The sequence below is a fragment of the Equus przewalskii genome, chromosome 1, assembly GCF_037783145.1.
Source record: "Equus przewalskii isolate Varuska chromosome 1, EquPr2, whole genome shotgun sequence".
Classification (NCBI taxonomy): Eukaryota; Metazoa; Chordata; class Mammalia; order Perissodactyla; family Equidae; genus Equus; species Equus przewalskii.
In genome coordinates, this window is record NC_091831.1 from 79,778,148 (window position 1) to 79,787,944 (window position 9,797).

Sequence of the window (9,797 nt, forward strand, 5' to 3'; positions counted from 1 at the left end):
ACATATCTGGAATATACTAAAAACTATTGAACTGGTCACTTTAAATGGATGAATTGTAAATCAGTGAATTATGTCTCCATAAAGCTGTTAAAAGATTTTAAAAAGAGTGATGGGAAACATTCTTTTCAAGTCCTGTAAATATATACATGTAGTTATATAGACATACTGCAATGTTATTAGGGAAAAGTAATAAGCAATATGGCTTAAATTTATTTTTAATAATCTGTAATTAAAAATACGTAAAATACAGGGCTGGCCCAGTAGCGTGGCGGTTAAGTTCTCACACTTTGCTTCTGCGCTGGGCTTTGCCAGTGCAAATCCTGGGCGTGGACCTACGCACCACTTATAAAGCCATGCTTTGGCAAGCATCCCACATATAAAAGTAGAGAAAGATGGGCATGGATGTTAGCTCAGGGCCAATCTTCCTAAAAAAAAAAAAAAGTAAGGTACTTTAACTACAGATTTGATCATCTTCAACAAACGTTTCCATGCCTCTTTTATGCCTGATGATGTAATTTGTGCTGTAAAGGACACAACCGTTTTCGTATTCATTCAGCAAATATTTATTGAGCACCTACCATGTTACAGGTACCATTGTAAGGATTGGTGATCCCTGTCCTCATGAAGCTTATTTTCTAGTGAGAGCAAAGAACGAAATTAGTAAGTAAAGTATATACCATTAGAAAGTGATCACTGCTATAGAGAAAAATAAGATGAAAAGAAAAAGATGTGAAGGGTAGAGTTTCCGGGGGTGGGGGTAAGAGTTGCAACTGAGATAGGATGGTCAGAAAAAGAGCTCACTGGGGAGGGGACATACATCTGAAGGAGGTAAATATAAGCTGTGCAAATACCTGGGGTATTTTCCCTTCCCTGTATGCCAGTAATTCTCGCCTTTCTCTCCTATATTATTTTTTTCTTTTGCTCTCTACTGCATCATTCCTAGCACGATGCAAACTTATAATCATATTGTCCATCTTAAAATACATCTGACTCCACTTCTGTCTCCAGCTTACACACCATTTCTCTGCTCCCCTGTACTGTCTCTATTTCTCCTGTTCTTCCTGATCCATCTCTAATCAGGCTATCACTTTTCAGAAACTGCTCTTGTCAAGATCACGAATGACTTCCATATTGCTAGATATGCTGGTCATACTTAATCCTCATCTCACTTGGCCTATGAGCAGCATTTAACACAGTTGTCATTCTCTGTGTCACTACTGGACACCACATTCTCTTGACTTCCCTTCTACCTCACTAGCCAGTTCTCCTCAACCCTTTGTGGTTCCTCCTCATCTCCTCAAACTCTTAGCATTGAATTGCTCCAGAAGACTTCCTCTGCTCTATTACACTTACACTTGTATTGATCCCATTCTCATGGTTTTTAATGCCATCTATATTCTAATAATCCCCAACGTTCTATCTCCAGTCCAGAAAACGCATGTATCCAGTCCAAACTCATATCAGATCACCTATTCAGTATCTCATCTTGAGTGTCTAATGTGTATCTCAAAATTAACGTGTCCAAAATTGAATGTAACAATTCCCCAAAACCCATCTCTTCAGCATTATTCCCTGTTTCAGTTAATGTAAATCTCTTTCCAATTGATCAGACTAAAAGACTAGAGTCATCTTTGACTCCTCTTTTTTTCACGTTCCACGTCATATTTTCTGTAAATTGTGTCCTGCAAAATTCATATGTTGAAGCCCTAAAATTCAATGTGAGTTATTTGGAGATAGGGCTTTTAGGAGGTAATTAAGGTTAAATAAGGTCATAAGGGTGGGGCCCTAATTCAGTAGGACTGGTGGCCTTATAAGAAGAGGAAGAGAGTGCGAGCTCCTTCTCCATGTGCACACACCGAGGAAAGGCTATGCAAGGACCCAGCAAGAAGGTGACCATCTACAAGCCAGGAAGAGAGATGTCCCCAGATCTTGACCATCCTGGCACCTGATCTTGGACTTCCAGCCTCCAGAACTGTGAGAAGATAAATTTCTGTTTAAGCCACCCAGTCTACAGTATTTTGTTACGGCAGCTCATGCAGACTGAAATGCTTTTCATGACCAAATCCTATTGGCTCTACCTTCAGTATCTATTCAGATTACAACCAATCTCCCCAAATTCTACTATTACCCCCTTAGTCCAAGCTACTATCATCTCTCGCCTGAAATACTGCAGTACCCTCCTAACTGAACACAGATGTCAGTCCCCATCAAGAGGTGGAGTCGCTTTCCCCTCCCCCAAAAACTCAGTTGGCCTTTTGACTTGCTTCAACTAATAGAATGTGGAGGAAGTGCTACTGGGCCTTTAAGAGACCCGACAGCTTCCCCTTTAGCTCTCTTGGAACCTCGAGCCACCATGTAAGAAGTCTGACTACCCTGTTGGAAAGAGAGGCCTCACCAGCCCCCGTTTCTTACTAGCAACTCAGCTGAGGCACCAGACATATGAGTGAGGCTCTCTGGAACATTCCAGTCCCAGCTAAACTCCCTCCTGAAGGCAAAAGCATGATGGCCCCAGCAATCACCACCATGGAGCAAAAGAACCATCCAATCAATGCACAGAATCATGAAAAATAATAAACTGTTGTTTTAAAACACTTGAGTTTCAGAGTAGTTTGTTACGCAGCAAGAGAAAACTGATACACACTGGTCTGGTGTTTTCAGTTTTGCTCTCACCTTCAGTCATTTTTCCACACAGCAGACAGAGTGATTCCATTAACATATACAAAGATGATGTCACTCCCCTACTTAAAACTTCAAGGACTGTCATCTCCCTCAGAGTCAAAGTCAAAGTTGTTACAAGCCCTTACATATTGTGGCCTAACCACCATCCCATTACCTTGTTCACATCTACCGTTTGCTAACTCTGCTCCATCCTCTTTGACCTGTTCTCAAACAGGCTAGGCATGGTCCCACCTCAAGGCCTTAGCAGTTGCTGTTCCTTCTGGTGGATTGCTCTTCCCACAAATCTCTTCATGACTTGTTCTTTTCTTCCTTCATATCCTCACTGAAAATGGCAGCTTTTCATTGAGGCCTTCTGTGGTAGCCCAAATAATGGCTTTCCAAAGATGCCCACTTCCTAACCATGACCTCCAGAACTATAAGTGGCTTTCTGTAAGCCACTAAGTTTGTGATAATTTGTTACAGCAGCAATAGAAAACCAATACACTTTCCTAGCAGTCCTATCTAAAACAGCAACCTCTGTCATTCCTGGCACTTTCTATCTCCCTTCTATGCTTTATATCATAAATATATTTTACCATTTATTTTATTTATTGTCTTGTGTCTTCCACTAGAATGTAAGCTCCACTTGGTCAAGAACTTGTGTCTGTTTTATTCTTGGAGATAATCTCCACTGCCTAGTATAACATAGCATCTGACACATAATGGACATTCAATACATACTTGTTGAATAAATGAATGAACAAATGATATGCAAATATATTACTGCTATCTGTAGATTATCTTTTTTTAATATATATTTTTATTGAAATATATTTGACATATAACATTGTGTAAATTTAAGGTGTCCAACATGTTAATTTGATACATTTATCCATTGTAAAATGATTGTCATAATTAGCACCTCTATCACATTACGTAATTATCTTTTCTTTTTAGTATTTGGAATATAGATTGAAAGGGAGTTTTTAAGATTTTAATATAGTCAAATTTATCAATCTTTTCCTTCAAATATTTGTATTTTATGCCTTGTTTAATAAATCCTTTCCTCCATCAGATTATAAAAATATTACCCTACATATTCTTGTAAAAGTTTAAAACTTGTGCTTTTTCCAATTAGGTTTTTAATCTACCTGGAATTGATGTTATATATTGATAAGTGACTGACCCAGGACCACATATTGAATATTTTGTCATTTCCCCACTGATTTATAACACCACAGTGGTCATTTATCAAGATGCCACATATCCATGGGTCTGTCTGTAGCACACTCTCTTTAATTCATATAGCTTTGTAATATAGCTCGATCTCTTGAAGGCCAAGTGCCTTTAACCTCTCCCTACAATATTCTTCATATATTTTGCAGTTGGCCTTTACTGTTTCATATCAGTTTTTTTTATTGAGGCATAATTGACATATAGCATTACATTAGTTTCAGGTGTACAATATAATGATTCGATGTTTGGATACTCTGCAAAATGATCACTACAATAAGGCTAGTTACCATCTGTCATTGTACAAAGTTACAAAAAACTTGTGATGAGAACTTTTAAGATTTACTCTCTTAACAACTTTCAAATCTGCAATAAAATATTATAGACTGTAGTCACCATGCTGTACATTACATCCTCATGACTTACTTACTTTATAACTGGAAGCTTGTATCTCTTGACTGCCTTCAGCCTTTCACCCAATTCCTGACCCCCTCCCCTCCGGCAACCACCAGTTCATTCTTGGTATCTGTGAGTTTTGTTTTCTTTGTTCCTTTGTTTTGTATTTTAGATTCCACATATAAGTGATATGACACAGTATTTGTCTTTCTCTGTCTGACTTATTTCACTTAGAATAGCCCTCACAGTCCTTCCATGTTGTCACAAATGGTAAGATTTCATTCTCTTTTATGGCTAAGTAGTATTCCATTGTGTATACATACCGTATCTTCTTTATCCATTCATCCATCCACTGATGAACACTTAGGTTGTTTCCAGATTTTGACTATTGTAAATAATGTTGCAATGAACATAGAGGTGTATATATCCTTTTGAGTTAGTGTTTTCATTTTCTTAGGATAAATACCCAGAAGTGGAATTGCTAGATCATATGGTAGTTCTATTTTTAATTTTTTGAGGAACCTCTATACTGTTTTCCATAGTGGCTGCACCAATTTACATTCCCACCAACAGTGCACTAGGGTTCCCTTTTCTCCACATCCTCACCAATCTTGTTATTTTTTGTCTTTTCAATAATAGGCATTCTGAAAGATGTGAGGTGATATCTCATTGTGGTTTTGATTTGCAATTACCCGAAGATTAATGACATTGAGCATCTTTTCATGTACCTGTTGGCCGTCTGTATGTCATCTTTGGAAAAATGTCTATTTGGATCCTCTGCCCATTTCTTAATTGGATTGTTTGTTGTTTTGTTATTGAGTTGTATGAATTCTTTATGTGTTTTAGATATTAACCTTATCGGATATATGATTTGCAAATATTTTCTCCTATTCAGTGGGTTGGCTTTTCATTTTGTTGATGATTTCCTTTTCTGTGCAGAAGCTTTTTAGTTTGGTGTAGTCTCACTTGTTTATTTTTGCTTTTGTTACCTTTGCTTTTGAAGTCAGATCCAAAAAATAATCACCAAGACCCTCAACAACAAGCTTACTGCCTATGTTTCCTGGTTTTATGGTTTTTACGGAGTTTTATGGTTTCAGATCAGTTTTAACAATTTTAAAAATTGAGATATAATTTACATGCTATAAAATTCACCCTTTTAAAGTGTACAATTCAGTGGTTTTTAGTATATTCACAAAGCTGTACAACTATCATCACTATCTAATTCTAAAACATTTGCATCATCCCAGAAAGAAACCTGTGCCTATTAGCAGTCACTTCCCATCCTCCCTCCTCAGCCTCTGGCAATCACTAGTCTACTGTCTGTCTCTATGAATTTGCCTATTCTGAGCATTTCATACAAATGGAATCTTATGCTATATGGCCTTTTATGTCTAGCCTTTTTCACGTAGCATAATGTTTTCAAGATTCATCTAGCACTATAAGAACTATAAGTGGCTTTCTGTAAGCCACCAAGTTTGTGATAATTTGTTACAGCAGCAATAGAAAACCAATACACTTTCCTAGCAGTCCTATCTAAAACAGCAACCTCTGTCATTCCATGTATCTGTCATTGCATGTATCAGTACTTCATTCTTTTTCATGGCTGAATAATATTCCATTGCAAAGGTATACGATGTTTTGTTTATCCATTTATCAGTTGATGGACATTTGGGTTGTTTCCACCTTTTGGCTATTGTGAGTAATACTGCTATGAACATTTGCCTACAAGCCTTGTGTGAACATATGCTTTCAGGTCTCTTGGCTACATACCTAGGAGCAGAAGTGCTGGGTCATATGATTCCTATCCATTTTAGAATTGATTGCTAAGTTCTATGAAAAACACTGTTAACTTATTAATTAAAATACACTGAATATAGAGATTACTTAGGGGAGAATTTATGGTGAGTTTTCTATTAGATCTATAAACTATGGATATACTATATCTCGATTTATTCCTTTTTTTATGTCCTTTGTAAATACAGTTTCACTTAACTTTGGTTAGATTTATTCCTAGGTTCCTTATAGTTTTTATTAACTTTATTCTATGAACTTTAGAGTTTTATAGTAAGTACTATGAATGGGATCTTTATTTTTTATATATTAAAGTGATTATCTAACTAGTAGATAGATAATATTATTTTGACCCAGTAAAGCCTGAATAGTAAGTCTCTGTAGTTATCTTGTGCAATATCAAGGATACCATGAAGTATAAAGATTTACTTTTAAGATGTTTTTAGCTGAATTATAATAGGAAAAAAATGAGTATCTGACAATAAATAAATGACTAAAGTGGGTATTTGGAAATAATATTAAGATATTATGACACAGAAAAGTGTTATGGTTATTTAAGTAAAAAGGGTTGAATACAGTTTGATCACAATCAGGTATAAAAAAATACACAGGAAAACATATTAATGTATTTTGTGTGTACAGTGAGTTAGGGACTAACAAATTTAATAGGAGTATACATTGGAGCAACTCTTCTGGGAAGCATTTTGGCAATTTGTAATAAGACTTCTAAAAATATTTACGCCAGTTGACCTGGCAATTCTACTTCTTGAAATTTATCCTAGGCAGCTATGCAGAAATGTAGACAAAGAGTTAGGTACAAATTCATATACTAGAGACTAGCAAAATTTGCAAACAACTTAATCTATAGGAATAGGCAAGGTTAAGTTGTATAAATTATGATGCATCTGTCACCAACTAATTGCCCTAAGACACTCAAGGGAGGTTTCAGAAGCATTTAACTGTTTCTCCAAATTGTTTTTTTCTTTTTGTTACGTTAAGAGATGCAATCACCAACCACCCTGAACCAGACCAAGCCCCACCACAAGAGCACTGCCTATGACTGTTGCCTTATTTTTAATGCTAAGATCTCTCCAGGAGGAGCTTAGGCCTTATTACCATAACCTGCAGTATATGCGGAAGTGTGTTTTCCAACAGCCTGCACAAGCGAATACCCACCTCTCCCTTTTGAATATTCATTCCCCATCCGAAATAAAAGGCCCTGATGGCCCATTCTTGGGGCAGCCACAACTTTGGAAATGCTTCCACGTGGCCTCCTGTTTGCTGCAAATAAATTCTACTTTGTGTAACAACTACTTCTGGTTGACAGTCTGATTTTAACTCACAAGAAGGCGAACCCACTTTTGGTTCCGTAACACATCCATCTGATATATCTCAGTGTTAAGTGTATATTTTTCTGAATGATGTTATTATGGGGTTTTATTTTCATTTTTGTTTTCCAAATTGTTTACAATGAGTATAGATTATATTGACAATAAAGGAGAAAATGTTATTTAGAAAAATATTATGTGTTTGTCTTTGCACGTTGGGATATGGGGATTTTTCCCCCTCTTCTCACTATAGTTCAAATTTTCTATAATAAGGTTACTGCTTAATGTAAAGTGGATGAAGTGAACTTCTGTCCCTTTGTTCTGCCCATCATTCTTTCCTTGCATGAATTACCCCTTCGCACTTTAGTGGTAAATTGCCCTTCAATACTTCTGATGTGGTTGCCGTTTGGAAGATCTTCAACGTTTCAAGCATAGGCTTTGCTGGTCAAGAAGTGATAGTAACAGGAAAGAAGAGCATTCACTAAGGGAAACTAGACTGAGACTCTCACCTGTTCTTTTGGGACTCCTTAAACCACTAACCCAGTGGCTCTCAACAAAAAGTGATTTTCCTCCCAGGAGACATTTGGCAAGGTCTGGAGACCTTTTGGTTGTCATAATTGAGAGATGGGAGTAGGGTTGCTGCTGGCATCTAGTGGGTAGAGGCCAGGGATACTACTAAACATTTTTAAATGCACAAGACAGCCACTCATGACAAAGAATTATCCAGTCCAAATGTCAATAGTGCAGAGGTCGAGAAACCCAGCACTAAACACACAGGTGGTAGCAGGGGAGGTGGGATCTACTAACTGACCCTGACTATCTAAAGGAAATAGGGTTGCTGTTTCATAATAGATGCTAGGAGAAGTACAAATGGAACACAAGAGATCCCTAGGGACCCTTTGTTGTATACCATGTGCAATGGTCAAAATTATCAGCAGACTATTGCAATCCTTTACTGGCAGGACCACTAAGTATTTAAGGATTTAAGCCCCACAGAAATGAAGATGAGTCTATTCAATGAAGAATAGAGTTTACGTCATAACTGTGTTCTGTCATGTTTGGAGGAGTGGGAGGAGCTAACAGCTGCTGTTTCAGGATAATCTCTAAGTATGAAATCACATGAATCAATTTCCAGCATCGTGCTTGTGTTAAAAGCATCTTCCTCTTTTCGAAACTACTGCTTCTATTTAGGAGACCAGTCCAAAATCCCTTAACAAATTGCTTCTCTGATAAACTAGTTATAATGGACTGTATAGCTGCAAAGAAAAACTAATTGATACAGAAAATTGTTATGAGGAAGAGTTTCAGGCCCCAGATCCTCAAGGAAATTGTTATTGGGCTTAGTTGGATCTGAAGGCACTGAGGATTCAGTGAGAGTATTTTTCAGGTAGACTATGGTATGCAGAGGCGAAAGAGTTACTCAAATTATTACTTATGCCAACTGTAAGAGAGTGCCTGTTGAAGCAAGGCTTTGGGTGACAAGTGACTTCATTCTTTCTTTAAGTGTGAAGAACATTAGAGAAAGATAATGACTTAGGCTTAAGATAAAAATTCTTGGCTCAGGGTAGAAAACCAGGAGTTGTCTCTAACTATGCTAAAAGAACTTTTGGGTTATTTGCCTCAGAACTGAGCTGGCATAAAATCAAACTCAAAATCTGATCCTGTGAATTACGAAGTTAAATTGGATTTACAGCATCACCAGACCTCATGCAAAATTAGGATACTAATTGGGATAGAATGGAAGACAAGAATTGAAATGGAGAAATGGAGGAGAATTTGGATGGCTTAGATTACTCCACACTCCACTGAGCATTCCTGGCAAGCAGAACAGAAGTCCCCCACCCCATACATCTGATAAAGATGTTCCTGCTTTGCTTGGAGATCTTATAATGACCTTGCCTCAGACAGATACCTTGTAGGAGGTGGCCAAATTGCTTCATGCCTCATTTCTATCACTTCTCATTTGCCTCTGTATCTACAATTAGGGTAAACCCCAGCAGGTACCTGGAGGTCAATCACAAAGTCAAACCCTGAAGGAGAGCTCACACAACAAAAGACTTCTGTTCATTTATTTATATGGCAAAAACCTGAAGAATATGAATGCTAATGTGTTCTGAGAGTGTTAGACTAGGGAAAGAGGAATAATTTTAGATACAACAGAATTTATTGCTAGGTGCCAAGCAGATGAGAGTGATTCTAGTTTGCTTGCTCAGTTATCTGAAACCTAGACTCAGTGGTGGCCAACACTAAATAGAATGAAGTTGCAAGAAATTCCTTTTTATAAAATAGAGGAAGGGAGTTAGGAATGCTAGAATGGATTTATTAAATCCATCTACTCACTCATCCTTTAATTGTGTCTAATAAGAGGACTCTGAATACATTTTCTTTGTT